The 25766-nt window shown below is 55.6% G+C and overlaps 1 protein-coding gene across 8 annotated transcripts in view; it reads right to left on the bottom strand.

The window, feature by feature from the left end:
* Positions 1-25766, bottom strand: part of ZBTB7C (zinc finger and BTB domain containing 7C) — a 332612-nt gene that overhangs the window by 89490 nt on the left and 217356 nt on the right. Inside the window, exon 1 of one of the 8 annotated variants that reach the window (XM_041759865.1) lies at positions 15785-15995. The exons of the other annotated variants lie outside the window; for them this stretch is intronic. The gene's annotated coding sequence lies outside the window, so the exon portion shown is untranslated. Of the gene's footprint in view, positions 1-15784; positions 15996-25766 lie in introns of those variants that run through there. 8 annotated transcript variants of the gene reach the window in all.

Genomic DNA, 25766 nt, shown 5'->3' on the forward strand with positions numbered 1-25766 from the left:
ACGCTCAGGCTCCCACGTGCTTGTGTCTTCGCAGTCAGTTGTACCCTGCCACCGTCACCAGAACCTTCCCCTTCTCAGCAAATGCCGGCTGCTGGCGCTGTGTCTCATCAACCTTCTACAATCTTCTGTACCTGCTCCATCCCTCCTTTTTTCCTTTTCAATGCTGGCTTAACCCTCATAAATAAATAACAAAATAACAAAATAAATAAATAAATAAATAAATAAATAAATAGTATCCCAATATCAAAGGGCAAATTTTAAAATGAACACACAAGAACCCCCACCCCATACTTTGACATGTGCTACACCAGCATCTGCCTCCCATGAGCCGGCATTCCACGTGTTTCCACTTCTAGAGACGCTGTCGTGGGCTTCGCTGTGTGCAGAGCGGATGGGCAGCAATTGGCGTGGAAGCTGTGAGCTGAATGGAAGAGCGGGTCCTGAGGGCTGGGGATGCAGGGCGTGCAGAGAACAGCGCCGGGAGCCCCGCCTCCTGGCTTGGGTGCGGTGGCGTCTGTGAAACCAGGGCTCGAGGAAGCGCCCAGGCCAGGGCCGAGGGGGAAGGTGTGGGCGGGCTGTGAGGGGCGCACAGTGGCTTTGCTGTCCTGAGGGCTCCGGGGGGCCCTGGGGGGCCGCCCTCTCACCGCGTCCACCTGTGCCTGGGCCCTGTGGGCTCCCACGGCGCCCACTGGCTCCAGGCCCTAGAGGGCCTCTGTGCGTGCTGGGGGTGCCCCGGGGGATCTGGTTTGGAAGTGATGCCGGCACAGCCCAGTGGGGCACAGACGGGTGGGCAGCGCCAGCTTTGTTCCCTTACTTCTTGTGACGGTGCTTCATAAAACCCGCTTCCATGTTGCTGGGTGAGGTCTGCATTCATCCTTTTCGTGGCGTGCAATAGTGGAGTGGATGCCAGAACACGGAGACCACCATTCTCCTATTTTGGACTACCTCGAGTGTGACTCCTTTTTCCCTCTCCTGTAAGACGTGGTGGTGGTTATTTTATCTTTATTTTAGAGGCACAGAGACTACTGGAGCACACTGTGTAAGGGGTGGGGGGACCATAGATGCTGTCCTGGCCGCACGCAAGCTCCCCTGGGGGGGACCTCAAAGCAGGTGGTGCCACTGACCCCTACGGTGGCCTGCAGCGAGAGCCAATTTCCCTGAGACAACCCAGAACAGCGAGGCTGCTGAAGGCTGGGAGCACAGGTAGCAGGCTGATTCCATCTGTTACAACATGCTCTGGTGAAGCATCTGGAATGGACAGCAAAGTGCAAGGGGTGGAACCGGGGCAGGGGCGTACCAAGTGAGAGCAGAGAACCGGGGGCCAGAGGAACATGAGCAAGATTTCCCTGGGAATGGGGGGCCGGACTCCAAGGTGGGGAGTGATCACAGCCAGGGAGGCTCGTCCAGCTGTACATGCAGCCCACCCCACACAGAAGAAAAGCTGCCACACCCCATGCCTCTGCAGCCCTGGGCCAGCTTCACTGGAGGTGCTCAGAAATGAACAAAGGATCAAGGGAATGAACGAATGAGTAAACAGACACCACAGCGGCAGCAGTTTAGTAACTCGCAGGGCCTCATCCCCACCCCCGCCCCCAGCAGGTGGACTATTCCCTTTCAGACCCCAACTCCCTGAAGAAGGAAGGGGTGGGCCAGGGGTCTGTCCCCGGGGGCTCTGTCCTGACAGGCTGACACCCGAAGCCGTAGCATCTCCCTCCTGGCAGCTGTGGCCAAGGTGGTAGGTCCCCAAGTGCAGAGGCCTCCAGCAAGCCCGCTGCCTATGCCTGTAGCTCAATGTGGATCGCGGCTTGCTGCCCACCTATCATGCTCTTGGCTCCATGCTCGGGCTGCCGGGGAGGACAGAGCCGTATGGGATACACTTCCTGTCTACAGAGAAAACCGAGCCATATGCAGACCACAGAGGGCACACAGACGAGCCACCCAGATGCCCCTCCGAGAATCACTGGTGGTGCTGGGAACGGTCAGCGGCCAGTCGTCAGCGCAGAACAACCCTTGCGGGATTGCCTTGCGGGTGCCTGCAGAGCCACCGGACCCAACGTCATGTCCGTCCAGGGATGCCCATGTTCAATGACTCTATAAGGGGCTCGATAAAGATAAGGTGTTGTGCCCCCACCTGGAACAAACCTGAGGAGGTCAGCTCGCCTCCAAAGGTCCTGGGAGTCGGCTGAAGCTGCTGGGGCTGCACCATCCACTTCTCCTGCGGCCCTCCCACCGTGGGAGTCCATTCCCCCGAGCACTCCCAACTAACAACCTCACGCTGGACGCTGCCTTGTGGCCAGCTGCCCAGAGCCCCCAGTCTTGGAGACACAGGGACTGCAACACTGGGTATAATTCAGACAGTAACGCTCAGCATTAATTCTGTAGTTCAAGCTCTAAGAACAATAGATGTACAAGTAAATGCTGCAAGACGCATCCTGAAAATGTAGTTCTCCTTAGCGATCATTACGTTTCTATTAATTAACCTGTAAAGCACAAATACACATACACGAGGGTCTTGTTTATTAACATGAACCCAGTTGTTTCTCTTGTATTTTATGTATGATGCTCAGCTCTGGGGTCCCTGATGGACAGAAGGTGGTGTAGCCTGGGGACAGTGAGATAGTTTCTTTCCTGCAGGGCTCAGCCAGCCAGGAAAAATGCCAATTAAGGCAAAGCTGTCTGCGAGGAATCATTTCAGTTGTCACGTTAACCCCACGACCTGGGGATCACAGTCTAGGTACTCGGTCCCCAACTCTCCAGGCAAACTGGGCCCCTTTAATTGGCATCTGTTCCTGTGGGGCGTGGTGACCCCTACCTAGTCATGTTGAACTTTGCAGGGCTGATGAAAGAGCCAGGCAAAGTCTACAGTCTGTGTGTCCATCTCAGAGCCCTGGGCAAGCCTGGGATGGGAGGAGGCAGGATGGGCACCACCACGGACTGCGTTAGGAGAGATGGGGAAGCACGGCACGTCACCAGCAGCCAACAGCATACACTAGAACAGAAACTGCGCCATGGTCCCAGAGCCAAACAAAATGCAACCAACTACCTTGCCAAGCCTTAGTGTTTTGTTGCTGTTTACCTTTTTCAGATGCTCCCACTACTAAATGATGCCTTTGTTATTACTGATTACATTCACCATTGCTACAGAGAGCTGGCTGGGTGCAGGGGATGGGAGAGAGTCTGCATGCCCATCCCTGCAGGCCTGGCCAACACAACCAACTGCCAGAAGTCCTACCTACTTTTGGGGCACAGTGTTGTAGGGGGTCTGAGAGTGGCAGCTGGCTGGTCCCAGGACCTGGGGGGTGAGGCCAGGCGCTTGCCCTCACTGGCTGAGGCACTGGGAATAATCATGGGGTACTGGTCAGTGTCTGTCAAGTCATCTAAGTTGACCCCACAGGGGCTCTGATTCCTCAAAGAGCAGAGGGAGTGGGGGTGCCTGGTGGCTTAGTCAGTTAAGTGTCTGATTGTTGATTTTGGCTCAGGTCACAATCTGAGGGCTGTGGGATCGAGCCCCAAATTGGGCTGCACGCTCAGTGCAGAGTTTGAGATTCTCCTCCCCTGCCCCTTCCCTCGCTCGTGCGTGCTCACTCCCTTAAATAAATAAATCTCTAAAAAAAAAAAAAAAAAAAAAAAAAGGAGCAGAGGTGAACGAGAAAACACGAAGGCCTTGCAAGACACCTCTTTACAAAATGGAAAGGAAGGGCTTTAGAGTTGGTTGGGAAGAAAGCCCCCTGCTATCACGCTCTCTCCCGTCTGCTGCAGGAAGCACCAGTCCGGGGACAATCAAGGGAAGCTTCGGCCATATCCAGGCAGGGGCAGCAGGTGCTGATCTAGGTGCTCAGTCTCCCACAGTGGTAGAAGCAGAAACGCTAGGTCCCCAGCAGAACACAGGAGCCACTGGGAAAACAAGAGGCTCCTGGTGGGGCTAGGGGCGTCAGGCCCAGAGATTTGCTGTATGGAAGTTCTGAGTTTAAAACTATTTTCAGGGATCCCTGGGTGGCGCAGCGGTTTGGCGCCTGCCTTTGGCCCAGGGCGCGATCCTGGAGACCCGGGATCGAATCCCACATCAGGCTCCCGGTGCATGGAGCCTGCTTCTCCCTCCGCCTGTGCCTCTGCCTCTCTCTCTCTCTCTCTGTGACTATCATAAATAAATAAAAATTAAAAAAAAAATAAAACTATTTTCAGGGGCCCCCGGGTGGCTCAGTGGTTGAGCACCTGCCTTCAGCTCAGGGCGTGACCCCGGGGTCCTGGGATTGAGTCTCGCATCGGGCTCCCTCCAGGGAGGCTGCTTCTCCCTCTGCCTGTGTCTCTGCTTCTCTCTGTGTGTCTCTCATGAATAAATAAATACAATATTTACAATAAAATAAAATGAAACTATTTTCAAACTGTGCTTACTCTGTGCTAGATGTGATGCATGATTTATCTTTCGAATTCTTTCATCAGCTCGGAAGGCAGCTGTAATGTTTTCATTGTACAGGGAGTGAATCGGAGGCTCTGAAGTTCTAAGAAGTCCACAGTGACTGGGCTGAAGATGCAGGAGCCAGGAGCTGAGCCTGGAACTCAGGCTGAGGGATTGTCACCCTGTAAGTGCTTCCTGTGGTTGAAGCCATAGAAGGGATCTTACTCCTGAATGGAATTCTGAACTCAGGGGTATCCCAAGAACAAGGTTCCCAGCCCTGAAAGGTGTGTGTCCTCTTGTCTGCCTTCCAGATATCCGTTCTTGCCCCTCCCACACTCCCGCCCCAAGCCCCTGGCTCCAGCCAACATGCTGGGGCGCCCCCCCTCAATCCTAGGGAGTACAGACAACCCTCTGTGCTAGGACACCAGTACACAAAGCACCTTGTTTCAGGACTTCTCTATCCCGGGACTCAGGTCACGGCAGGTGGGGGAGGCCCAACGGAGGGTGCTGGCTGTGCCAGTGCAGTGGTGGCAAGAGGCGGCCAAGCGCCACGGCCAGAGTGTGGTCTTTGGGAGGTAGATGCGCATTCTGGGTCTACCATCTGTGGGGAAGAATTTTTGGAGCGAGAGGCCCTTCTGACACTCCGACACCACCCTCCTCTCCTCATTGAAGGCCCCAGTGGCCTTGGACACCCAGGGCTTTGCCCCCGCCCAGGCAGCCCTGGGAGGCACCGTCCAGCAGGTGTCCCTCTACTGTGGTATGGCTGCCCGGTGGCAGCCTGCGATGCATTCTAAGAATGTGTGACACGGAGAACCTTTTCTCTGGTGTGCCGTGGGCAAGTGATCCGGGCAGGGCCCTGCCAAGAACAGGGCAGCCAGGGCGAACGGGCCCGGGGCCACTGCAATAGCACCCAAGCGTTACGACCCACACCCAGGTGCTTTGGGAAGCTTTGCAAGTTTGGCCAGAGCCATTCTCTGGTGATGCATCATTTTTAGAACATTTTATCTCTTCAGGGGGTACCGTTGTGAAAGTTCACACACTGATGTTTTCTATTTCCTTTATTATCTGTCCAGCTGATGGTCCCCTCCTTTATTACCTGCTCTGATTTGATACCTGGTAATAATAATTACTATGCAAAACCCACGATATAATGATCCTTTACTTTCACTGGTGAATCGACTGAGTCTGAGAGCAGACCAGGATCCTGTCGTAGGTCTGAGGAGTTTCTTACTACATATACCAGAAGAACCGTATGCCTACTGTGTCTGGTGACACCTGGGACTCAAAGACAGTCCTGGTGTGCTGTCCCCCTTGGCCCCCATCAGAGCAGGGCTCAGAGCCCGGTCTGCCCAGCGTGACCACCAGAGGCTTTAATCCAGTCACCTGAAACTGACAACGGACTCACATCTCCAGTTTCTCACAGGGTGCTGCTCAGTTTATTTCCAAAATTTCCAACAGGTCCAGCCTCCGGGGGAGATCCTGGCCAAATGATGCACCCCACCTAGCTTTGTGTCACCTGCATGGGCCATTGTGATGCATTACCATTCGTCCTGCCCAAACGATGAAGGCCAGCACCTAGAGGCTGGGCACTGAGGGGCTCCTGTTTGGTCCTCACGGCAACCCCAGGAGGTCTTGTTCCCTTGTTACCAGTGCGGAAACCGCAACACAGGTTAAGTAACTAAGCCAAGGGCACCACACCTGTAAATGACAGAGCTGCGGCTTGCACCTGGCCCTGGCTCCAGAGCCTCTGTGCTCCAAGGCTGTGCCATGCCGGTTCCCCCTCAGTCCCGGCTCGGAACACCTCAGAGGAGCCTCTCCTGAGCCCTCTGCCCCTCACTCCCTGCTCTAACTCTCAACGACACCATCTTTCTGGACCACTCAGCTGAGTGTAACACTCGATGCTCTTAACTGGGTAAATGGATGACAGCGTTTGGGGAGTGAGGGCCAGGGAGCTGCAGCCCTGTCCTCTCTGAGGTCTGCACAGGCCTGGCCACTTCTGTCCTTGCTGGTTAGGTATCCCTGGCAGTGGCCCCACTGACCGCAGGGCAGTTTCTCCTCCCAGAGCCCCACCCGTCCTCTCCTGGCTCCCTCCACAGGAGGCTCACTTGGCCCAGGTCTTTCATCCCAGCCTGAACTCAGGCTCTCGGTTGGCGGATGCTCAGCCTCTCTCCTCTGCCTGGGTCTGCAAAGAGTTCACCACCATGTTATGGGAAAGGCTTCCAAGAGCCGGAGGTCAGGTTCACTCAGAGGGTGCTCCGTGGGCGTGGGGGTGGAGGGAGGGCAGGGCTGGTGTAGGGACGCGCCCTTCTGCAGGGAGCCCCGACCGGAGGGGCAGTGAGGAGGGAGCCTCTGCGTTGAGAGCCCCATAGCTGGCTGTGCAGAGTGCCAGCTAAGGGGCGCGCTGGCCCACGGCAGCATCCTCTGCAGGGCCACTTAGCTCCACGTTTGCACTCACTCGTTTGTTCTGCAGACTTCCTGGCCTGGGGGGTTAGGGGCCACCCAGTGTTACCCTGAAGCAGCCCCCTGGCCTGTAGACAGGGAAACTATTCTCACCTGTCTGGTTCTCCCTGCAGGGTGCCCTCATTCTGGTCACCCACCCTTCTCTTGACTCAGGACCCACCACGGTGGGCCACAGCCATGTCCCAGCTACACAAGCAGGGGTCGAAGCCTCTCGATTGAAGTAGTTCCAGGATGAGTGTTCCCATTCCCACATGAAGTGCCCTGGGCTCTGCCCAGAGTTATTTATTTTGCCTTATCCTCCTACCTGATGACCCACCATCAGACACTGGCCTGGCATGCCTCCTCTCTCGAAGACAGATGCCCCGCAGAGGGAGGTAAGCGTGGCAGCCAGTGTTCTCCACCCCTTAGTGTGAAATTAGCACAAAGAACTGGCTCTCTCTTAATAACTGAGTCAGAGCATAAGAAGGAGAGGATCGAGGGAGGGTTTTGCAGTTGTGGGGTGGGGGTAGTGGGGGTGACTTGGGAACAGAATAATTCTCAGGTGGGCCGGCCCCAGGGGGTGGAGCAATTTGTGAAAGAAGAGCATTGGAAGTCCCAGGAAAACAGTTGACGGTAAAAGGCCTGTTTCACTGCCCTGCACACAAGGTGCCAAAATGGAGTGATGAGAAACCCAGGGTTGGAGACACTTGGGGTGGCTTCATAACTTCCCCATGTCCCCATCACCAGGTCGGAAGCTCAAAGGTTAGGTAGTCCATACTCTTGGCGTGGAGCGCTCACTGAGGACACGCACACGTGCACACCCACGCACACACACAGCCCGAAGGAAAACACAGCAATGCCGGGAAATCCACCCCAAACACATGTCCCCAGCCAGGGAGACTGCCCTATCAGTGGGGGTGGCAGCTCAAGCCTGCTTCCTCTTAGTGCAACTTCTACCCTTCTAGAATTTCTCCTTCCCTGCAGGCCCAGGCCACAGAGACATTAATCCCTATTCAAATGAGCCTTCAAGATTCTTCCTTCATTAGAAAACACACACACACACACACACACACACACAACTCTCCAAACACCCCAAAGCAGGGCTCTAATGTCCTGGCCTAAGAAGTGTGCGCATTCACCAGGAAGGGAGTGAAAGGGCTCTGGGCCTCACCTGGCCCCTCCGTGGAAGGCAGAAAGGCGACCTTTCCTTTCTTCTCCCCTCCTCCGGCTCCCCCTCCCTGCCACAGCTTTCATAAACAGTGATTATTTCAGTCTTGGAGCACAGCTGCCCATGAATTGTCCAGTCAGGGTTATGGGGTGGGAGCCAAGGGCTGGAGCATGGAGCTCAGATCTCCGAGGAAAGCAACCCTCCCTACCCCTCCCCTCCTCCGCCTGCCAGCTCCTGGCAGGTGGGAGTTGAGGAGGGCAAGGCTCTGGCTGAGACCAGGGATGACAAAAGCATTTTCCCAGCAGCCTGGATAAGGGCAGAGCCCTAGTGGGGGAGGGTGGGGAGGCAGAGCTCACAGACAGGGTTGGAGGTGGGGTCACCCTACCTATGTGCCAAGAATTTGGGCCCCTCCAGAGGCCTGCGTCCAGATCAGGAGCCCTGAAATTGCAGCTCTGCAGCTTAGCCTCAGGCTGCCCCTCTGGGTTACAAGGTGCTGGCACAGTGAGGACAGGAGCGGAGTAGTGGTCCACTTGTCATTGGTAGGAGGTATTTGGGAAATTCTGGTTAAATGAATGAAGGAGTGAGTGAAGGACACTCTTAGACACAGTAGTAGAAGCAGGGGAGGAAAGCTCCAGGTGCTTCAAGGGAAGCAGTTGGGGATACCACCGAGGGGGTGGGAGAAGAAAGGGGTGCAGGTGTGACCTCGGCCAGCCAGGGCAGTGGGGGCCCTGCCCTCAAGGAGCATGGCTCCATTATCAAGCAACTTCGGGCTATCAGCCACTCCTGTTATGCCCTCCTCTGAGAAGTTGGGACAGCTGTCCTCTGAGAAGGTGATGCTCAGAATTGTCAGAGCTCAACTTCAGGAACCATCTCCTCAAGGGACTTCTCAATTTTTTTTGAAGCCCTCTTGTACAAATAAAATTTTGTGCAAAAACAGACCCACTCAGGACTGTGTTGGATCAGTTCAGCAAATCCCTTTGAAGAACACCAATCTAGGGACACCTGGGTGGTAGAGTCAGTTGGGTGTCTGGCTCGCGGTCCCAATAACGGGTTTGTGATCTCAGGGTCATGGGATCAAGCCCCACGTTGGGTGCCAGGCTCAGCAAGGAGTCTGCTTGAGATCATCCCTTGCCCTCTGCTCCTCCTCCATTTTCTTTTTCTCTCTCTCTCAAATAAATGAATAGATCTAAAAAAACAAAACCGAACAAAACAAACAAACAAACAAAACACCAACCTATCCCAATTTCTCATGTTGAAAAAGTAAATCAAGGCCCAGAGAGGTCAACCTGTATTTTTAGTCTCCATCACAACCACCATTCAGGCAGTTGGTTGTCTCTTCAGTTTTTCCCAAGTGGGGCCCAGGACACCTGTAATCTTTTAAAAGGTTTCAGAGGTGATCCCTTCTACTCAGGTTGTAGGAACTGCTGCATTAAGCACTGGTTTGAAGGAGGTGAAGAGTAAATGAGCAGCACAGCCTGATCCAAGCAGCTCTTGGGGGCATATTGGACAAAGTTGATGACAGTGACTTCCCAGAAGCTTTTGGAATGAACTTCTGGCGCTGAGGCTTGCACGTATTGAACATGGTACCCCCAGAAGGACACCATGACGAGGACTTCAGAATGTTCTGTGAAGGGGTAATCATTGGCAGTCTTTCAAGCTAGGTTGGTTTCCCCGTCCCTCTCAGCTCAAATTTACCTTTATTAGGAGCGTTACCCCCATCAGTCCCACAGGTGTAAAAACGGACTAAAATTATTTCATCATGGAGCTGAAATGGAACACCCAGTCACACCAAACAATTGGGGATGAATCAGTAGGGTCTTGCCAGCAACTCAAGGCCCCTGTAAGAAAGGAAGGAGGTAGCCTTGCATCACCCAGCTGCCACCTGGTTAAGAGGTCAGGCCTCTCCAACAGCTTTCTTTGTGCTCCTGGAGAGGTCATTCAACAGAATAAAAAGGTCAGGATCTCCATTAAGTCTCCACTCAAAGCCCCAAGCACTGAACAACTCGTCCACATTTACTTCCATTAGTCCCACTTCCTCCCTTTCCATCAGCCGCTGGAGCTGGAGAGAGGAGGGCTGAGGGAGCAGACCCCACTGCCCACTCTCTGGAGCATTTGAGCATTCCTTAGGAAAACAGAATGAGAGCACCAACCCCTGCGTCATACCGCGGGAGCCTGTACCGTCCTACAGAAACACACAGGGAAAACCTGAAGAGAACTCTGGGATGTGCAGAGGAACCACCAGCCATGCAGGAGGACCAAGAAGTCGAAATGGATCTCACTAGAAGCATGGCGAGTGAATGTGATGGAGTGGAATCCAGGATATTTCCTGGGCATTGCTTCTTTGAGCACATGAACCCTTAGCAGGCGTGATGGCTCCAATAGAAAGGCAGATATCATCAGTAAGTGCTGGCGAAGACGTGGAGAAACTGGGATCATCATATACTGCTGGTGGGAATGTAAAATGGTGCAGCCGCGGTGAACAATAGTCTGCCAGTTTCCCAGAAGGTAAAACGTGGAGCTACTGTATGACCCAGCATTTCCGCTGCTAGGTAAACACTCGAGAGAATGCTAACTGACATCTGCACAAAAACCTGGACGTGAGAGTGTTCGCAGCAGCATTACTTACAAGAGCCAAACATGGAAACAACCCAGACACCTATCCACTGAGGCATGGATAAATAAAATGCGGTATACCCACATAAGAAATATCATTCACAAGTAAAAAGCAATGAGGTACTAATGCATACAAGTGGAGGAGCCTTGAAAAGCCAAAGGGAAAGAAGCCAATCACGAGAGGCCACAGATTTTATGATCCTGTTGGTTTGAAACGTCCACGGTAGGCAAATCTGTTCAGAGACAGGAAGTGGATGATTGGTGACCCAGACCTGGGTAGCGGAGATGAAATGGGAGAGAGACTGCTAAATGGGTACAGAGTTCTGTTTTGCAGGATGAAAATGTTCTAAAACTGATTGTGGGGATGGTTGCACATAGGTGAATATCCTAAAAGCCACTGTACAACTTCAAATGGGTGAATTGTATGGCATGTTAGTTATATCTCAATACAGCTATTATTTTTAAAAACCTAGAAAATTTCCTGGTATCTAGGTTCTGCTTAACAGATGTGATGCAGCCTTTGCTAGACTTCCCGAAGGCAGGCAGCAGGAAGGCAGGTGGTAACAAAAGCTGGGGTCACTGTCCTCTCTCCAGTGGCCTTTACCCATAACTTCACAAAGACCAAAGGGCCAACCTGTTAACTCCAGAAACAGCTTAACAGAATCGTCAGCCAGACTCCATAGCCAAAAAAGCAAGAGCCCTGGGAATAGGAGTGTGCCAAGTTCGGTTCTATGATATCATTTGGGAGGGTCACGTGGACATTTGCTTCTGGTTGTATCTAATTTGAAAAAGCCGACCTAGATCGTGTACTGTATTATTAGGCAATTTTTCCAGTTTGGAGTCTCAGTGTTGCTCCACTCAATTTGAACTCACTTCTCCGCTGATGCGGAACATCCTGCCCTAGGTCGCTGCCCTAGGAGGGGCAGGCTTTGGGGATGCCAGCTTTCCTAGTCTGTCCTCCAGGAGGACGTGAGCCAGGCCACCATTGGGGAAGAGCTCTTCCCCCGCAGGGGAAGCTTCCCTCTCACTGGCTGGCCTCCTGCATGCTGGAGGGGGTGCAGGGGTGACTATGAGAGGGAAGGGGGCAGAGTGGACTGGTCTTCTTCCAGGCAAGGCCCCGATGGAGGAGGGATTCTCCCAGCGGAACAAAAGGGAGTTCGACAAAAGACAGCCCACATTCCTCTTTTTCTAAACACAGGCTCAAGATGTGCAGAGGGAAAGTTAAATTATGTGGCAATTTTCAAAGTCATCCACTGAAGATAAACTCTCCCTTCAAAGGAATTACTCATCTCACTTCATCATGATACCTTGGGGTCTATCACTATTCAAATTTATTAAGCAATGACATGCAAAATGTAGTGTATAAAGGACCTGTTTCATCACCCCATTCCCCACGCTATTTTTTTTTTGTGCTAAGTCATAAGAAGTCCAGCAAGTTAAAAATCAAAACAAAAACTAACAGGCACATGTGTGTGTGTGTGCACGCGCACAGACACACACACACACACACACACACACACAAAGATGGGGGGGAAATCCTTCGTGGAAGTTACTATGAGGCGGGCAGCTTCAGAAAGGAAAAACACAGTCTCTGACTAATATGAAGGAGACTCCAAATTGCTCTTGGCAACAATCTCTCAGCCCCAGATTCCCCTCCCTCTATTCATCTCTGTAGTTACCAGCCAAAGGAAAATAAACTGAACAGCTCTCTTCCTGGCCCAACCTGTAGGGCTGCACAGCTGAGCAGGGGCTGAGCAAACAAACATCCCCATGCAATTATACACCTGTGTAATTGCTGCAAACACGGGACAGCCAGTTGGGTGCTCACCGCACTTACCAGGCTGAGCATCTCAACATCAGGAGAATATGCCTTTATCCAGGCACCATGATATCAAGAAGGAATGCAATATGATCTTGTGACCCCAAACACAAGAGATTTTAAAAGTGGGGGGAAGAAGGGCGAGAAGGAAGATGGAAAAACTGTCCTACGGGAAGTGTCAGTGTCAGTTCTGAAGAAGGAAGGCCCCTGGAACATCACTTAGACAGGCTTCGCTTCAAGGCAAGATTTATCAGGAAGGTGAACTTCCTCACAAAAGTGATGGTTAATTTTAGAGGTAGTGATCTTGCACCTATTACAGCATTCAAGATGGAAGGAGAGTTAACAGGCCAAATGTCCTGGAATATTTATGACCTGCTCTGTCTCAAAGATTCATCTGCCACCATTTGATTAGGACAGATATGTCAGGTCAGCTAAAATGGAGATGGACAGGAGCATCAGGAAATGACCCTGAAGTGGGGGTACAAGCAGGTGGAAGGAACCTGGCCTTTACAGCTGGGTCCTGAAGTGCTCTGGCAGGCTACTGTGAGCTGCTCTGAGAACTACGAATGGCCAAGAGATGTGGGTTCTAGTGCTGGCTTTGCACTAAGTCCTGCGAACATGGACAAGCCTCCCCAACGGCCAGAGGAGGCCTGGGAGCTGCAGCCCCAGCCGTGTGTATGTATGCAGAGTGCCATCCCGGCCTCAGACAGCCGATGCATCAGCAGGGTGATGCTCTGGGGCCAGTTCCCAGCCCGGCTGGCCCTGCTCCAGAGAGGGGCGAGTCCTCCTGGAGGCTGCACAGGGCTCTTGTCATCTCCAGCTGGGATGTGCGCAAACTAAAAGCTCCTCTCGGAACCCACAACCATAGATGGATCACCTGGGCTGCAGGCATTCAACAAGCTTCCTGGATACTGTGTGCCCTCCACAGCGTTTCCTCCAGCCAGGGATGAATCCTTGTGACTAGAGCATGGGGACAGCTCATCCTTCCAACTGCCCACCCGCCTCTTCACCCAGGCCCCCGGCTGCTCCTTCGGGACAGTGCTTCTGGAATACCTTTCCACATATCGTCTCGTGGCATCCACTCAATTGCCACTGAAGGTTGTACTATTGCTATTCCCACTGACAGAGCCCAGGGACCAAGTCGGACTTCACCTACTGGCACTTTGCACGGTGCCAGGAAACACGCATTAGACAACACAGTAGTTACTGAATAAATGATTGAATGGAAAGAAACTGAGATTCAAAACAGAAACACTTTCATATCATTTTATGTTGTGCTATAATTATGTCAGAGGGATTCCTGCATCCCCGACTAGAGCATAAGATTCTAAAGGGCGTGTAGTGTAATTGGGTGGCTTTGACTCCTGGCTCTGTCACTGATAAGCTGGATTTAACCCCGTTAAGCTTCAGTTTCCTCATCTGCAAAGTGGGGCTAGTGGCTTGTATCTGACAGGTGACATGAGTTATGGGAGATAAGGTGTGCCAAGCAGTCTAGAACCTGCTGTATGAATGTCCCACCTCCTCCCTCCCCGCCCTGTACTCTCTCTGGGTTACTCTCAGCACTGACAGGGTGGGATAGGCTGAGAGCTGTGACCTCTGGGCCTTTACTCTCTGTCTCTGTCCTTCACCGTTCGGCCCCGATACCACTTCTCATTGGAAACCCTTCTTCACGGTGCTGGCTGCCGCAACGCCTGTGCTCAGATCCCAAAGTGCTCTCCTGGCAGTCCGTTGAGGACAGCCTACTTGGCTACCTAGGGTCACTATTCTGTGCAAGCCTCATCTCTCTGTGTGGATGCCCCGGGATGGCGGCTCAGGCCTGAGTCCTGTCTGCATCTCTCCCAAGGTCTCGGGGGTGCTTGGTGGGATCCAAATCTACCAGTTTCATGAAGTTCTAGAACCAGGCTGGTGTGGCATTGGTGTCCCATGGTCCTGGGCAAGGAGCGCTGGAGTCAGTAGGCCCCCTGGACCTCAGTCCCTCCCCACCCATAAAATGGGGATGATGAAGACAGCTGCCCTATGTGTGGTACTTTGGGAGAGTTTAGGAAAAAAGTACCAGACACCAGCCCTGAGAGACAGAGCACTGGCTGACCCTGGCTGTTTTGGGGAGGGTGGCTTTCTTCTGCTGTTCAGCCCAGAGGGCCACAGCCAGGTTCCTTTCCTTTTCTGGAGATCTATCCAGAGGAGGTTCCTGATCCTTCCAATCCTCCAGGACACCCCCCGGGGGTGAAAGACTGGAACTTAAACTTGAATGTGACCGTCCTTCTCCTCCCCTCCCCTCCCCTCCCCTCCCACAAAACCTTCTATTGAATCTGAATCTGGAGAAAACTGCCTGACTCTTTCAATCACTTTCTTCATATTTTCAAAATTCTGCATTTAGAGGGATTAGAAGGGATGTGCCGACAGACAGCGGCGGCGAATCCTGGGGACAGGGCTGCCCCTGAGCAGCCCAGCACCAGGGTCCAAAGAAAGGGCACAGCGGTCCCCCGCGCCCCGCGCCGCTGCGCCAGCCGCCAGCCGGGAGGCGGGAGCCGGGAACTCGCGCGGGCCCGAACCGGCGCACCGAGCCGCAGGCACGCGGAGAACCGCCGCACGCGGCGGGTGGGGACGCCGAGCCCGGGGCTGGGAGACCCGGCGGACTCCGGGCAGGTCGGGGCGCCGCGAGGGTCCGTCGCACCCACTTGGAGCCCCGGGGCCGCGGCGCCTCCCTGCAGCTCCCGAGCCGCCTCTGCCGGTGCCCCCTTAACTTCCAGCCTTGCCCGGACCTCGACTCCGGCCCGAGCCGCCCCGGCTCCTGCCCCCGCCAAGGCTTGCCCCTGACTCGGGGAAGCCCGAGCGTCGTTGGAGCGAGGCCACTGGAACGCCGGGCTCCCTCCGCGCCTCCGGCCCGGGGCGGCCCTCGCGCCTGGGGCTGGGGGTCTCGGCCCCAGGGCTGCCCGCAGGGACGCAGCCCCCGAGCAAGCCCGGAGACGGAGGGACGCGGCCGCGCGCCCGTCAGCCTGGGGCGGGGGCCCAGCTCCATCCGGCGGGCCGGGGCGCACGCCCGGGGCCGGGGGGGGGGGGGGTGTCCCCGCCGCGCCCCGACGGGCCCCTCCCCGCCCCCCCCGCCGCGCTCCCCGTCCCCCCCGGCCGCCCCCCCCGGCCGCGCTCCCGCCGCCCCCCGCCCCCCCGGCCGCCCCCCCCCGGCCGCGCTCCCGCCGCCCCCCGCCCCCCCGGCCGCCCCCCCCGGCCGCGCTCCCGCCGCCCCCCGCCCCCCCGGCCGCCCCCCCCGGCCGCGCTCCCGCCGCCCCCCGCCCCCCCCGGCCGCCCCCCCCGGCCGCCCCCCCCGGCCGCGCTCCCGCCGCGCACCCACCTGGCCGCCCCGGGGGCGCCGCGCTCGTGCCCCGGCCGTGTGCCCCCTGTCGCGAGCGCCGCCTGCGTCCGGGCTGCGGGTGCGGGGCCGCGCTGCTCAGGGGAGCCTGCCGCAGCCGGCGCGAGGCCGTCATTGATTCTCGCGGGCGAGCGAAGCCGCTCCGGGGCGCGGAGAGGGCGCTCCCACCCCTCCCTGCAGCCGGGCGCTTGGCAGGCGGCCCCTGCCCCGGCGTCCACCTGCACCGCGGACGGGGCCAACTTCCCCAGGCGCCCGGCGCCGCACTCCGTGAGGCGCACACGAAGCTCCTTCGCAAAGCAGGGTGGCGGCGGAGTCCCCGCACCCCTCCCCTCCACTCCTGGGGCTCGCCGCTTATTTATTTTTCCCTCCAATATTTCACAAAATGCCTCACCACTTATCTCAAATCAGGGCGGCTTTTTATTATTATTGTTTTACTCAAGTCTGCGTGTCTTTTATTTTTAGAGGCAATTTTATTTCCATTTGCTTGAAACCCGAGTCCAATAAAATTACTAGAATTATGTTTTCTTCTCAAAGGGTCTTGTTCACCAAATCAAACACCACACTGCAAGCATTCTGGTGGCAAATTAAAAAAAAAAAAAAAAAAAAAACAAGAGGAGAGTGCAGGAAGTAAGCACAGCACAGCAGCTCCCTCCACCAGGGTGTCCTCCTGGGGTTTGGCCCAGGGGAGTCAGGAGGCCTCTTGAGATGGGGGCGCCTATCAACGGGATGCCCACACAGACAAACATCTGTTACAGGCTCTCCACTGCATAGTCTCCGTGCTAAGACTGACTCAGAAATGCCAAACCAGAGATCCAACAGTCCACATTCAGGGTGGGCCAGCCACCAATCACAGGGAGGTGGGGCTACAGCACCCTCTCTCAAGCTGATCCTTATAGCCACACACTATATACCCTTTTGAAAACTATGGGCTGGGGAAGCTCTTACACCTGCCACCCCCTTCCCCAGGCACTGTCCTTTGCCTGGGGGAAAGCATCATGAACCCCTTGTAGGCTGGGGGAGGGGCCAAGGGGAGCTCTTCTTCCCCCTTGATCAGCTGCCCTCAGTGCCCTGGAGAATCAGCACAAAGCTAGGAAGACTAATCAGAGTTCTGGCCCTCTGCAGCCTCTACCACTCTTCCAAGGGCAGGCCACTGGCCTCCAAGCACCACAAAGCCAGACGCAAATCCCAAAGGTCCATCAGCCCATGACAGTCAAGAACTCCAGGAAGATGGTTCAGACTAAAATATCTCCTCCAACAGGTGCCCCCTGCCTAAAATTCCAGTGTTAGTGATTCATTCCTTCATGGGGCACGCCCTGCAGAAAGCCTGTTGCCAGGCAGGCAAAATTGCTTCAGGAAGGCCAGAAGGGTCTCTCTGTTTCTAAAACTGTAAATACCCACAGGCGGGCAAGGGCAGGAATGAGTTTGTCAGGCCCTCCTTGCTACAGCAGGAGGGTCAAGGATGGCAGGGTGGGGGAACAGAGGCTTGGGGTAGGGTGGGGAGGGGGTGCTCAATCAGGGAGGCAGTCACTGAAGTTCTGGAGGGGAAGTACTTACTCAGGGCAGGTGGACAGTTTCCAAGATTGGATGACTCTATAGCTTTTTATCAAAAACCATGTATTCCCGGAACACCCAAGCCAAAGAAAGAAAAGTCAAATCCCTTTGTCCACAAAGTCACTAATTAAATATCCAATCATGTGTAACTCCATGCTCCACTCCCAGACTCGGTAGGTAAAAGTGCCAACGCATGACCCGGATGGAATCAGTGTCAATCCAAAAGCGTTTGCTGTGCGCCCATAAGGGGTTTACCTCAACAGCCCCAGGGTGGAGGTGGGGTGGGGTGGGTGGGTGCAGTGGGGTGCCACCCCCAGAGCCCCATGTCTGGTGGGGAGATAAAGCACAGGGGGGTGGTTCAGGTGAGGCACAGTAGGTGCAGCACTATGCAGCGTCCTTAAGGAACAGGGTGCTAATTCTACAGAGCAGACAAGGGGCCGAGAGCAATGAGGAAGCAGGGGCTCAGCGGGGAAAGGGCTCCAAGAGGAGGGCCAGGCAGGTCTGGAAGTTTGTGTCCCTGTGAGCAGGAAGGCAAGTCAGGTGCAACAGTGAAGGCCTGGGGAGGGGGGTGGCCTGCCTGGTTTAGAAGGTTCTCCCAGTGAACACAGCATCAGGGTGAAGTCTGTGTGGGGGAAACCAGTTTATGGATGGAGCTTCAGGCTGAAAGAGAGTGCAGGGCAGGGCCTGCTTGGGAGGGAGAGAGGGAGGGAGGGAGGATCTGAGCACCTCTCTCAAACCCTGCTGGAGCTGGATGTGGGCAGAGGGGTGGTGGAGCAGGGTGCCAGGAGGGGTGGTGGAGGGCCGGTGCCTAGCCCAGCCTGCCCCCAGGCGGCCCCTCCTAGCCGGGCTCCAGCCCCGACCTGAAGGAGTGTCTGAGTTAGGCCAGTGGGTGGTGCCAAGGCTGAGGCTACTGAAGCCAAGAGCCCAGGGAAGGGGGAGAGCTGGCCAGGAGCCAGCCCACCGGCTGGGTGCAGTGGCCGGCAGTGTCATTCCTCACCCCGCCCCCCCCGCCCCGCCCTCCCCCTTAATGACTGTCTGTGTGTGCCCAGTTGGGACACGCCCTTCGGAAGGGCTCTGGGCAAGAAGTGGGAAGCCCTACCCTAGGCCCCTCCAGCCTTGCCTCCTTGTTCTCAGTCCCCCTGCCAGGTGCCTCCTGGGAATAGGAAGTCTCAGAGGGGGTGGCCCCCCCCCCCAAGGGGCTCTGGGCGGGCCAACCTCTAGATCTGTTATTGTGCCTTTCTTTTTGGGATGTGGCTCCTTCCTGGGCCCCCTCCCTCTTGCTCACCCCCCTCTGCTCCCCGCTCTTTCCCACCCCCACCCCTCTTCCTGGGTCAGGTCGGTCAGAGCGCTTGGAAACGGGCTCTACTTACAGACGCCCTGCTTTTCACATCTGCCTCCAAACCCACAACTCACTCTTGTTCCAGGGAGGATGAAAGCTCCTACTTCAACCACCCAGCATGGCTCAGAAGGCTAAACAGAAGCCCAGGGAGCAAATCTACTACTGTCTTAACTTGAAACTTTAGGAGCGGCTGGTCATCAGCTGTGACAGAGGCACACAGATGGCTTCTGGACAAGTGTGCACATGTATAGAGTGGGGGTAGGGAGACGAACCCTGCGATCTGGATGAGGGTCTCCCCCGCCCACTTGGGCCCTGCAACTACACCGGGAGGTAGATCCTCTCATTTAAATGGGCTCAGAGAGGTCTTATCACTTGCTCAAGGTCACAGGGCTTGATAACTACAACTGGACATGACACCAGTCTTTAGGAGCCTGGTGCCCAAAGGCAGGCTGCTTCTGGGGCTCAGCCCTGGCTCTTTGTCTTACTCCTGCAAGTTCTCTTAGGAGCAGTTTGCTTTGCTGATGGTGCCTCAGTTTCTCCAGCTGCAAGCAGGCTGCTGACTGTCCCTGAGCCAGGAGGCTATTATTAGCTGGGGAGGAGGCTGAGATGGTGGGGTGGGGGGGACAGATCAGTAAAAAGTGCAGGGGGCAAGTCTTCCCTAGAGAATTTTCAGGGCACACACGGGGCCTGAGCATTACTCAAGCCGGAAACTCAGAGCCAGGCCTGCTGCCTCCCTCCCTGCTGGCCCTGCACCCCACCCTTGGCAGGCCATCCATCTGCAATTGTATCTCTAAAATAGATCTCAAATCCCCTCTCTTCCTGCCACGTCCTCCATCAGTGCCCTCAGCTGGGCCATGATCCCCTGTCACCCTGACCTCTGCAGGGACCTCCTAACTGGTCGCCCTGCTCCCACTCCTGTCCTGCTCCTTCAGCCCAGTGCCACAAGGCTGCCTGGGTAATCTCAAAACATGCATCTGGTCGCATCACAGGGCACTTGAAATGCAATCCAAACTGTTCACCATGGCCTCTGCAGCTCAGCAAAATCCCCACTTCTCTCCCTAAGCTCACCCCTGCCCCCGCCCCATCCTCTGGTGAGTTCCTTTTCCTTACTGTTGTGGGGCCTTGCAAGTGTGACTTCCTTGGCCTCACATGCTCTCCCCCTATGTCAGGTCTTGCCGAAACATCACCTCCTCCAACAAGCCTTCCTGGAACACCACAGATAAATTAGAAATCTCCTTCACCATCATCCATTACAGACCCTTGATCGAAGCACTCATGCCGCTTGCATACTTGTTTTTAACTGTTTGCCTCCTGAATTATTTTTTGATTATCTCTCCCACTAGAACGGAGGCTGCCTGTGGGCAGGGACTCCGTGTGTCCTTTTCACCATGTGTCCCTATGTACACCGTAGGCCCCTGGCAAATATGTGGGGGACGGAAGAAGTTTGTTGAGAGAACCTGAGACCTGGTTAACAAGTAGAAGGCATCTAGTCCTGGCTCTGCCACTGCTGGGCTGTGTGGCCTTGGGAATGTCATCGCACAGCCTCCTAGATCCTCAGCTTCGTCCTCTGTAAACGGGGACAGTGGGTGAGATGCGATGACCAGCCAGAGCTTTGCAAGGTCTAGGGCTCTGCTGCTGGGGTGGCCTTCCTTCTCCAAGCACCGCAAGTGCCAACAGATGGACCAGAGGAGATCCCTGGCCCAGCAGTACTCGGGCCGGCTTAGAGAGGGCTTGGCTTCTGCTGTGCGTCCTGTTGACATTTTGGCTGTGACTGGCCACCACCCCCACAGCACACCCTGCCACGCAAGCATGGAAACTGGGGCTTGTCTGGAGGAAGCACTCACCCAGAGAGAAGCAGCACCGAGCCGGGGCCCATCTGATCTGGGGGCTCCACCCCAGCATCCCTGTTCCCCCAGCGTGGCTCCGTGGCCCGACCCCCTCAGATGATGTCAACCTGTGTACGTGCGGTGCTTTTGCTTTCCCTGGCTTTCTTACACCTGTTACCCTACTTGGCCTTCTCCACAACTCCGGGTAGCAGACTGAGAAGGGATTTTTATGCCCACTTTGTGGGATGAGCAAACTGAGACCCTGATCAAAAAGGCAAGTGAGTGGCAGGATGGAGACCTTTGAAATCAAGGAAGAAAAACTCTAGTTTTCCTCCGATATATAATATATAGATAAACGTTTCTTTCTAAGGACATACATTTTTAAGGTAATATTAATATATGTGAATTACATTTGAAATACATATGACATTCTTCTCTATTAGAGAGAATGCGTGAAACAGAGGGGAGAAGGTCACTCATAATCACACCACACTGGATAGGAGAGTACCCGTAGTAGCATCAGTAGCATGGTAGCAGGTTAAGGCAGTTGGTCTTGATCTTGGCATCCCTCCCCCCTCCCCTCCCCCTCCCTCCTCTCTCTACCCTCCCCCTCCCTCCTCTCTCTCCTCCCTCCTCTCTCCTCCTTCTCCCCTTCCCCCGCCTCCCTCCCTCTTACTAGAGTGCACACAGTTTCCATCTGACATCCCACTCTGCTCCTTAGGTGCTCAGTGAATGCTTCTTTTTTTTCTTTTTTCTTTTTTTTAAAGATTTTTCTTTATCCATTCATGAGAGACACAGAGGGAGAGAGAGAGGCAGAGATACAGGCAGAGGGAGAAGCAGGCTCCATGCAGGGAGCCTGAGGTGGGACTCCATCCTGGGTCTCCAGGATCACGCCCTGGGCTGAAGCCAGTGTTAAACCATTGAGCCACCGGGGCTGCCCTTAACAAATGTTTAATTACTTTTTGAGGAAAATTAAGAGAAAACTCAACCCAACGGGCCGGAGCCAGAGAAAGAGGTGGCACGGCAGGGCACACCAGCCTCTGCCTGTGGCCCTGTGGCTTCCCTGATCTGATGACAAGGTGAGCCCTTGCTGTCCTGAACCCCCTGCTTATATGATGATCACAAGAGACTTTCTGGGACTTTACTGTAATCGGAGGCTCTAGCACTTTGCTCCACAGACCAGATTTCCCTGAAACGTATTAAGATGCCCACCTGAGTAACGATTCATTGCCGTCTGGCATCAAGCTCGAAGAAGGAGCGGCAAACCGAATCTAAGCGCTGCGCTAACAGCCCTTCCAATGGTCGCAAAGGTCATCCAAACCCGGTGGTTTGCGATACCACACACATTTCTGCCTCAGTGCTGAGGGGCAGACCCTCATCCAGAACCTACCGGCAGTTTGCCAAGCTCCTTGCCCAGACGCCTCCACTTCCTCAAGTACACAGGAGCGATCCAGAGAAGCAAGGCTGTGTGGCCGCTAAGGCTGCCCTGTTCTGTGGGAGTGGGAAGGTGAGAGTGGGGCCCAGAGGGGAGGCCCACATACGGGGAGCTGCCTCCCACTTCTCAGGTGTGCTGAGAGGCCAGCTGGAGCTTGTCCTGACCCTGGGCCCTCTGAGGGGAGGTGCCGGCGAAGCACGGGGTGCCAGCAACCTCTCCCCCTCCCTGGGGAAGTGAGGGGAAGGTACCTGCCCGGCTGGCACTCAGGGAAGGGCTCACAGTCTGGCTGCCTATAGGACAGATGATGGACCGAGCCAGTGGCAGGGTCCCAGCACACTGCTGCTCACAGCCTGAGGGCCCCAGAGCTGCCAGGGCCTCGCCCTCCTCCCAGGCTGCACTGGGTGACGCACTCAGGCACCCACAGCGGGAGGAGGGGAGAGTGCCGAGAGCCCAGGCTAACCCTGGCCACTCCAGGTATGCTGGGAGCTGGGGGAGGAGGAGGCTCAGCTAGGCCCTGGCCACCAACAGCCCACTCCTTGGTGGGAAAGGGCGCAGCAGGGCCAGCCAGAGGCCACAGCTTCCTCCCCTCCTCCTCTCTCTCCTCCCAGGTCTACAGTGACACTGCCTGTCCCTGACCCCCCACTCTAGGCTTTGGCTATAAACTGGGGACACGTGGACATCCCCCCCATCCTCATGCAGCTGACCCTCAGCAGGGAAAGACCAGGACCTGACAGCCATCTGCCCTGACCTCAGGGGCAAGGCCATCATTGTCTCCCCACCAGGTCCTGAGGGGAAGCACTTTGGGGCCCTGGCCAGCAGCCTCAGGTCACTGATGCCACCTGGAGAGAGACCCGGAGAGCCAGGATTAGAGCTCCCACACGGAGCCAGGAAGGGGGTGCAGGCCGGCAGGACTTGCCCCCAGCACCCTGCCAGTGGAGCAGAGCGGCAGCCCTGGATGGTGCCCCCGCATCCTGGCCCGGGGACCCCCAGCCCACACCCCCCACCTATAGCCCGCTCCACAAAGCAACACTGTGCTTCTAGGGATGCCTTTTTAAAGGAGGTATTTATACTCAGAAAGCTAACAAATCTAAGAACCTCAACCCAAACAAACAAGTAATTCCCCTGACATGAAATGACACCCCTAAGACCGGAGCCCCGTGGGCAGGGCTAGACCTCCTAGGGGCCCTGAGGGCTGGGCTGAGGCTCCTAGCCGCCAATGAACGCTGGCCTTGACCCAAGTTCCCTTTAGCGAACAAATTGAAAGTTGGCCTGTCCCTACGGGGTCCCCGCAAATGTGCAAGGGCCCCATTACCTGGCCAGGTTGTTGGTACACTTTGGGCATAACAAACACTCTCTGGGGGTCAGCGTGTCCCTTCTCCAGTGTGTGGCCAGGAGGAGGAAGGCTGGGGATGGGGATGGGGAAGATGCAGGCAGGACCGCGTGGGTGTGCTCTCAGGTGGGCACGTGGGGTGTGCAGGTGTGTGTGGGGATGGGTGTACTGTGCAAGGGGCCTAGTGACTGGAAGGACGGGCTGCCGGGCTGGGTGGCTGACTGCTGGTGGGGACAGGCTGTGCACCAGCAGTTTCTTTGTTGGACGAAGTGGTCAACAGGCTCCAACGCCCTCCCAAAAAGCACCTGTTCTAATGTGGGCTCCCACGTGTTCCCGCAGAGGGGTCAGCCTCACCCCTAGTGTTGGTCAGCATGCCACCTCCACGGGCCATCAGGTATGGCCAGGACAGCCCCCAGTTAGCCTTTCCCCAGGCCCCGACAAACTAGCCAGGCTGGAGGGTCCGCCCAGGCACCTTCACCACACCCAGAGGATGGCAGGGACTTTCTCCTGGAAGAGACTGGAAAGTCCCCTGGCAGGGACTTTCTCCTGGCATTTTCCATAGGTCAAGGTTAGGCTTGTAGGATGGCCACCATACAGATCAAAACAAGGGCCTGGCCTCCTACAAGGACCTCATCAAAGAAAACTCGATGTTAACCCCCAAGGACAGGAGAATTACCATAATTACAGTAGCCAGGAGCATTGTGCCAAGAGGGCTTTGCATTGCACTATCTAGTTCAATCCTCAACAGCAAACTCTGAGGTCCAAAGGTTATTATTCCCCTTTTACAGAAGGGCAGCTCAGAGTCAGGATTTGACTCAGGTCACACTGAGCACCTCTAAAACTTACTCTTTATCCTGGAGACCTGCAGGAGGGAGCTGAGAGTATTTGGGGGTTTCGCACAGAGGAGGAGAAACCGGAGCGAGACAGAGGTAAGCCCAGGCTAAAGCCTCAGACCGGGCCCTCATGTGAGGCTATAGGTGCCATCTGGTGCATCTCCAAGGGGACATGAAACGGTCACCTGCTCAGCACTGTCAGCAGGCTCACCGGATCCAGGACAAATGCCATTCAGGAGTTTTGCCAAAGAGTCTGAGCTTCCTGGCTGAGAAGGAAAAGTGCTGCGTCGTGGGTTGTGTGGTGTGCGGGAGGTCGGGGTCCCGTGGCTGGGGCACAGTGACGCCTCTCCCAACGTGGACTTCTGAGCCTCTGCTGGAGTCTCTGGGCAGATGGTTACAACGCAGATTCCTGGGCCTCACCTCAGGCCCACTCATGAGAATCTGAACCCCTAATCTCTGTGTTCTGACTCCCAGGGGATGCACGCTCACGTGTCAGAGGCAGGGGTCCTGGCAAGGGGGCGGTGTGGCCTTTGCCAAGTCAGGGCCCTGAGGAGCCATGTCAGGTGTGTTTTGGGGTGCGGGGGCGGGGAGAAGGAGGAGGTTTCCCAGCTCCTGGGTTGCATCTGCACTGAGCATGTGCAGGCACTGCAGAGGATGCCAGGGAGTGGCCGAACCACGGCCTCACAGGGACCCTCCCTGCTCTCAGATGCTGTGCGCAACCCTTCCATGTCTCGGACACTGTTGGCGGGACGTCCTTGTGCATGCCTACTCCCTCTTTGGGCTTTCTGCCTTAGATCGGATTCCCAGAAAAAAATGAATGAAAGGGGTATGAAGACCTTTATGGCTCCTCACCTGATAGTGCTAAATTGCATTTTCCAGAAAGCACATCTGATGTTTCACCACAGCGCCACTGCCAGCATCCCCTGCACCCTGCCCAGCCCCCACCAGCCACGCGCACCTCTTTTAAAGATAGGGAAACGGGATCCCTGGGTGGCGCAGCGGTTTGGCGCCTGCCTTTGGCCCAGGGCGCCATCCTGGAGACCCGGGATCGAATCCCACGTTGGTCTCCTGGTGCATGGAGCCTGCTTCTCCCTCTGCCTGTGTCTCTGCCTCTCTCTCTCTCTCTCTCTCTCTCTGTGACTATCATAAATTAAAAAAAAGAAAAAAAGATAGGGAAACTAAGGCTGCGTTGTTGAAGTGGCCAGTGGCCTGTCCAGAATTCCACACTCACTAGGTGCCAGAACCGGTAGGCAGGGTGTCTCACCACAGCCCACTGCCGAATTCCTCAGACTCAGACCAGGCAGGAGGGAAAAGCCCCGCTTGGCATGTCCTTCTCTGTCCCCAACCCCTCCTGGCCAGCTTGCACTGAAGTGCTAGGAGCTCAAGTTTCAGTGCATTTCATTGTTTTCCTGCCTATAAAACGGGGCCTCTCCCCTGTCTGCTGAGGCTCCACATCCTCCCTGAGCTCTCCATCTCTCGGGAGGAGGCCATCACATACTTGAACTGTGGGTGAGAGGTAGATTAAGGGTAGGGAAGAAGTGGGGGAAAGGCGAGGTGACAGCCCCAGGGAAGGACTGGCCTGAGGAAAGATAGGATGGGACGGAGCTGGGGCCCAGCACACCAGTCAAAGGAGCCTAAATATGGGGGGGC

The sequence above is a fragment of the Vulpes lagopus genome, chromosome 1, assembly GCF_018345385.1.
Source record: "Vulpes lagopus strain Blue_001 chromosome 1, ASM1834538v1, whole genome shotgun sequence".
NCBI lineage: Eukaryota > Metazoa > Chordata > Mammalia > Carnivora > Canidae > Vulpes > Vulpes lagopus.